At 38.2% G+C, this 7,082-nt stretch overlaps 1 pseudogene; it reads left to right on the top strand.

Moving 5' to 3' along the window:
• The first annotated feature begins 943 nt into the window (after positions 1-943).
• On the top strand, positions 944-6,797 carry LOC102866958 (annotated as a pseudogene).
• The last annotated feature ends 285 nt before the right edge of the window (positions 6,798-7,082 follow it).

Here is a 7,082-nt window from a genome sequence, read left to right as displayed (position 1 = left end):
AGAGAAAACAGTGCAACAATGAATGAATGAAAACCCAAAATCTCTGTAAATGTTCATTAAAACTAATAAAATTTAATAATAATTTAAAAAATACCGTTATTGTAAAAATGGAAGGGTAACTATTAAAACATGTATGGGAACTCAAGAGGAGGGGGCGGGGCGGAGGGAGGAGGATAGGTAGGAGTGAAACCACAGGGTTGCAAAGTTTGGTGGGTGGAGGGAGGGGAGCCAAGGAAAGGGGAAGAATCTAGGTGAAAAGACAGGGTAATGATGGACAGGTCCAATAGTGATTAATTTTATAAAACATAATGCATGGAAATAGACTAAAATGGAATGGATTGAGAAATGATGGTACATTCTGCATGGTGGAATACTATACAGCACACAGGAGCAATGATTTTGTAAGTTATTACCTAATTTGGGAGAGTCTTGAGAGCATTATGGTGAGTGAACTAACTCAGTCCCTTAAGAACAAATACTGTATGAAACCAGTATTATGGAGTGATTATGAGGATCCAAGGGGAGGGGGAGGGTGGAAGCAGAGGGTTGAGGATGGGCTGGGGGGGGCTAATTATAAGGTTGCACAACTGGATGGGGGGAGGGTGGATTGAAGGAAATGGGAACAATCCAGTGTGAAAAACAATGTATTCAAAATGTATTTGAACTTTGTAAATAAACCAGCATAAAATTTTAAAAAAAAAAAACCCATAATGCATGAGAATGTGAATGAAGAATAGTGTAAAACAATATATATGAACTCTGTAAACAAACCAATTAAAAAAATCTTTAAAGTATTATGAAGTGGGTGGTGACATGAAGAGAGAAGAAATCCATGAGTTGTGTTGGAAAAAATATGCTGTCAAAATAGAGGCTGACTAAAGTAGTAATGGTGAGGTAGACACTGTCTGTATTTCTTCTTGATGCTAACAAAATAGTAAAGGGCATGGAGCCATTACTCCGTAGGACAAAGAGAAAGGGAGATGAGATGAGAGCAACATTTTGCAAGCTGCAAAGCAAACAGGTGAGTGGTAACCCACTATTAAGGTTGAATTACAAACTAGCTGTGTGGGCAGTTGAGAGCCAACCCAACCCTCACTGCAGAGTCCCATTGTTGTTGATACTGTTACGTACAGTTGTGTCAGAATTGGCTCATAATTGACTCTCTATTGGGTTTGCAGAGGCTAAAAAAATGCGTGAGAGGGGGTGGCTAATCGTAGGTTCTCACAATTTGATGGGTGGAGGGAGGGTTGCGTAAAGGAAATGGGAAAGATTCGGTGTGAAAAACAATGTATAAGAACTTTGTAAGTAAACCAGTATAAAAATAAAAATTTTATTTAATAAAAAATAAACCTAAGAAAAATTCATGGAGGAGACTACCCATCTTTCTCCTGCAGAGCAGCTGGTGGAGTGGAACCATTTGCTGTTGGGATGGCAGAGCAGCTCTTTACCGCCAGGCCACCAGAGCTCTCTGCAGAGTCCCATAAGGCTCAAAAAATGGTGTAAACAAGTTCTTCCAAAAGTGATTGTACAAGTGGAGCTATAAGAAAAAAGATTGAGGGGGATTGTACAACAATGAAAGACTTTTTTTTTTTTTTTCCAAAGAGAAAAACAAACTGGGGTGGGGGTGGGCAAGGAGGAAAACATGCACCAATGAATGAATGGAAATCCAAATTCTTTAAAATTTTATTTTATTTTATTATTTTTGTGTGCGTGTACCGTCAAATCAGATCGGACTGGTACAGGAGGAGATTGCCCCTCCTTCCCCAGCAGAGCATCTGGCGGATTCGAACCGTGCACCTCTGGGACTGTAGTTGCAGCTTCTTGCCACTAGGCTGGAAATCCAAATTCTTTATAAACTTTTAATAAATCTAAGGTCAAATTTTTTTTTTAAAAAACGATTGATTGAAAGCCAGAATAAGAAGTTGTCATTGTTGTTCGTTGCCTCTCCTGGTCACTGAGCATGAAAGAGAGAAGCTGGTGGTGTGGGTATCAGAGGGTGGGCGCATTCTTTCACAAAGAGGCCAACTTCTCTTTTATCAATATTTCTATTACAGGGTTCAGTAATTTTTATTACTGATACAAGGTTTTAGTAAAGCTATTTTAACACTTGGTCACACATGTATACACACACAGGCAGGATATTAATCAGTTTCTTATTTCTCTAGTGATATAGATGTTGATTTCTTTTTCTTGTAGTAGTGGTGGCCTTTAAACTAAAAACTAACAAACAAAAACCAAACTGGCTAAAATATGCTCATCAATGTTAGAAATTAAACAAGATTGCCTGCCTCTATATAGTGCATACTCTGGATATAAAGCCAGATGTGACCCTCACCCAGTACTGCTTCTGTTGTCACTAAAAATCAGGTCAATGCAGAACTTGAGTCTGAGGATATCTTAAAGTTGGCAGTCATTTATACATAAGATTTTTCCAATTTACATACATACGGTGTTAGATTTTAAAGAAAAAGAAAAAGATGGCCTTTTTTTTTAGCCATTATAATATGTTCCATCTGTCTCCAGCTACCTTAACAGCATAGTCTTACAAATAAGCATGGTCTTGCTAATCATCAATAGCTGAAGCAGAAATATAAAGAGCACTCTCCACACTAGAGTGTGTGTGAAAACACTAACACAGGAGCGGCAGCGTGACTGTATTTAAGCTTCCTGCTGTATCCAGCCTGGCTCATTGCACTCCAGTTTCTACAAGAAACCTGGCCAGACCTACAGTCACACGAGTCACTCTCCGGAGGTGTCTGAGTCCCGGGAGGGCCTTCTAGCAAATCTTTGAATCTACAGGACATAAAGAAATTGGAAAACTGAGCACAGATGGAGCTGTTAATAGAAAGTATGGACTTAAAACAACTGGTTAAGCATTTAGAAGTACACTGATCTGAAGCTTCTTATAAATATTGTTGTCATTGTGTACCATAGAGTTGGAACTGAACCATAGCTAAACCTCTGGCGGGTTTTCAGAGGTGGTTTATCTCATGGGAGGATATTGTCCATCTTTCTTTCATGGAACAGCTGTTGGATTTAAACAGCTTGTCTTCAGCAGCGCAGCTTCTTGCCAGTAGTCCACCAAATAGCCTGCTATTAATCTTAGCAAAGCAAATTATAAAAACCATATCCCTTACTGGATTATCTTGTTGTTATGTGCTGTCAAGTAGCCTGTGACCTACAGCAACCCTGTGTAGAGCAGCACTGAACCCTGCTCTGTCCTGAGACAGTCTCACTAATTCCAACACACCAACCTCCATGCCCCAGTTACTATATCAATCTTACTGTTTACAATAATTTTATTATTCTTTTTCATCCTTTGTAACTAATTTATTTCACTGCATTAACTATCCAGAAAACTAATAAGTAATAGTGGTGAAGGATACCTAACATGTATCTGATTTAACTGGGAATGTTTCCAGTTGTCTCCCACTTAATCTAGATGCTAGCTTTTGAGGTGATTTATTGGTCTATATGTTTGTTATCACCCCATTTTTTAGTTATTTTTAAAGAAGTATTAATGTTACTATTTTATTAACAGTTTTTATTTTAATTTTGAATGGATGGTGAAATTTTATCAAATATCTTTTTAAAATCTGTCAAAAAATCATACCGTTTTAACATTTTACTCAATTAATATGGCAGATCTCATTATTTTCTACTGTTAATCAGTTCTTCCATTTCTAGTAAATAATCATAAATGATCAAATAATATCAAAAAAATAATGAAATGATCAAATAATAGTGTGTTATTATGCTTCATTTGTTGTTGCATGTCATCTGCATATATTTATTTAGGGTTTTTTATGCCAGTTCACAGAAATGAGAATTGTGAAAAGCCTTTGTAGAGTTTTTACCTTTATTTTAGTTTGCTATGAACGTAAGATAATTAGACATTGTTAAAAAAAGAAATGGAACACATAAATATTGGCATACAAGGTGTGGGTGAAGTGAGGTAAGACTGGCAATGGTATATTCCAAGTAGCGGAATAGCTGGGTCATATGGAATTTCTATGTTCAACTTTTTGAGTAAGCGCCAGATAGCCTTCCAGAATGGTTGCACCATTTTACAATCCCACCAAAAATGTATAATAGTTCCTTTCTTGCCACATCCTCTCCAGCATCTATTACATGCTGCCTTGTTAATCTTTGCCACTCTTACTGGAGATGGTACCTCATTGTGGCTTTGATTTGCATCTCTCTTATGATTTGGAGCATTTCTTCATGTGTCTGTTTGCCATTTGAATATCATCCTCTGTGTAAATTCTTTCCATGTCTTTTGCCCATTTTGTAATCGGGTTGTCAGTCTTTTTCTTGTGGAGGCCCAGGAGTATTCTGTAAATTTTTGTTATAAGACTCTTGTCTGAGATGGGATTACCAAATGTTCGTTCCCAGTCTGTAGGTTTTCTTTTCACCCTGTTAGAAAAGTTTCTGATATGCATAGAGATTTAATCTTCAGAAGGTCCCACGCATCAATTTTATCCTCTCTAGATTTTGCATTTCTGGTTGTATTTGGTAGTCTTTTTATACCGTGGACTAGCGCTTCCAAGATTGATCTTAGTTTGTCTCTTAAGAATGTTATGGTTTGGGACTTTACTCCCAGGTCTCTGATCCACCTCGAGTTGATTTTTGTGTATGGTGTGAAATGTAGATCCTGTTTCAGCTTTCTGCAAGTAGAAGTCCAGTTTTGCCAGCACCATTTGTTGAAGAGGTTGTCATTTCCCCATTTGATAGCTTTGGTTTCCTTGTTGAATATCAGTTGACCAAAGATAGCTGGGTTTATTTCTGGGTTCTCAGTTCTGTTCCAATTATCGATGTTTCTGTCATTGTACCATAGCAGCATTATTCACCATTGCAAGAACATGGAAACAGCTCAAATGTCTAACCACAAATGAATGGATTGAGAAATTCTGGTACATTCACACAATGGAATACTATCCAGCATGCAGGGGCAATAACTTGGTAAATTAATACCTAACTTGGGAGGGACCAGAAAGCATTCTGCTGAGTGAACTAACTCAGTCACATAAGGATGAATATTGTATAAAACCGTTACTGTAGAATGAGTATAAGGATCCATCTAAGATTAGCTATAATATCCCTGGTACCACGACCTCTTCTAAATCCAGCCTGGACATCAGGCAGGTCTCTGTTGACATATTGTTCCAAATGTTTTTGGATAATTTTCAGCAGAATCTTGCTTGCATGTGATATTAATGATATTGTTTGGTAATTTCCGCACTCTGTTGGGTCACCTTTCTTTGTAATGGGAACAAATATTGATCTTTTCCAGTCAGTGGTCCAGCTGGCTGTTCTCCAGATTTCTTGGCACAACTTAGTGAGCACATCCAGGGCAGGGTCTGTCTGTTGAAATATGTCAATTGGTATGCCATCAACTCCTGGAGCCTTGTTTTTTGCCAATTCCTTCAGAGCAACTTGAACTTCCTCTTTCATCACAGACTTCTTGGAAGAAGGCTACTCTGTTAGCCAAAGAGAAACATCCCAATAGTTTTATCTTTAAAGAATCATTTGAAGCTGATGGACATATGTGCATTGTGATGGGATATTATGATAGAGGAGACTTAATGCAAAGGATAAAACATCAGAAAGGAAAGTTCTTTCCAGAAGACATGATACGGATTGCTTGCTTGCATGTGTCTGGAAGTAAATCACATTTCTAGGAAATGTGTATTACATAGAGATACCAAGTCCAAGAACACCTTCCTCACCCAAAGCGGAAGATAAAACTGGGAGATTTGGGATCTGCCTATCTTCTTCCCAATCCCATCGCATTTGCTTGTATATATGAGGAAACACCTTATCATGTGCCATCAGAAATTTGGGGAAACATGCCTTATAACAAAATGATGTCTGGTCCTTGTGATGCATTCTGTATGGACTCTGCACACTTAAACATTCATTTCAGACTAATAGGCGGAAAAATCTTATCCTCAAAATAAGCCAAGGATCCACCTCTACCATCTCATTATCCCTATGATCTCCAGTGTCTAAGCAAGCAGATGTTTAAAAGGAATTCCCCTCATCGTCCTTCAGCCACTGCATTCCTTTCTAAGAGGCAGTTTAGCCTGGTTCACTCAGAAGTGCCTCCTCAGAGATCATCCTAGCATATGGTGAACAGGTACTAGAAGAAACCAGAAAATCTAAGCATATTACATCAAAGAGAAAAGACCCCATCAAAATGGGAATAGCTTTGAAAAATGAAGCAAGTCTGATGCAAGAGGAAGAACAAGTTAGAAATGATAGTTGGACTGATTTAGAAAGCATTAGTAAAAATTTAGTTGAAAATGCTCTGAGGAGAAAACAGAAACAAGAATCTGATAATAAATCGGTCCATCTGAGGAAGGCCAAGTCACTAAGCCCACACAGGCAACAGTGGGATAAAAACCTATCCCCAGGCAGCTGTTATTGTTTTGCAAAACGCCTCCATTCTGACCTTCAGTTTTACAGCAGATGATGATAGAGGTGGTTCTGTAATAAGGTAGGAAGAAAATAATTACTGAAAGCAGTGGTCCAAAGGGACCCCCAAAGCCTTGTTGATCATGCTAAAGAATGCCAGCCTCAGCATGGCCTTTCAAACAGACACGACATATAAACCAGGTTCAGGACAGTTCTTGAAAGGCCTGACATCTGAAGAAACAGAAACATCAGGTGATGTTGATGGAGTTCATGATTCTGTCATTCTGACTCTTGAGAGACATGAACCTAGACTAGATGAGGAAAACACTGACTTTGAAGAAAATGATGATGTTGACTGCGTGCCAGAACTGAAGAAATGAGTTGGATTACAAGGAGGATCTGATGGATAATGCCCATGGAAATGTTCACCAATCACACTGTGTAGATTTCTTTAACTGAGGAAAGAATACTTGGATAATAATTAGTTTACAAGATATGCATTTTTCTTTGATATCGAATGAGAAGGGGAAATTATGAATACTTAGAATTGTGTCATCAAGTGTAAAATGTCCTACTGTCTGTCCTCTAACTTCACGAAGGAGAGAATCATCATCAAATGCGCTTTCCCCAGCTGAAGTTCTCTAGAGCTCTTAGGATTATAAGTA

This window comes from Elephantulus edwardii, unplaced genomic scaffold (genome assembly GCF_000299155.1).
Source record: "Elephantulus edwardii isolate Elephantulus edwardi_28Jun2011 unplaced genomic scaffold, EleEdw1.0 scaffold00203, whole genome shotgun sequence".
In the NCBI taxonomy this organism is placed as follows: Eukaryota; Metazoa; Chordata; class Mammalia; order Macroscelidea; family Macroscelididae; genus Elephantulus; species Elephantulus edwardii.
Note: the sequence above shows the minus strand (reverse complement) of the source record. Positions and strands in the feature narration are given on the sequence as shown.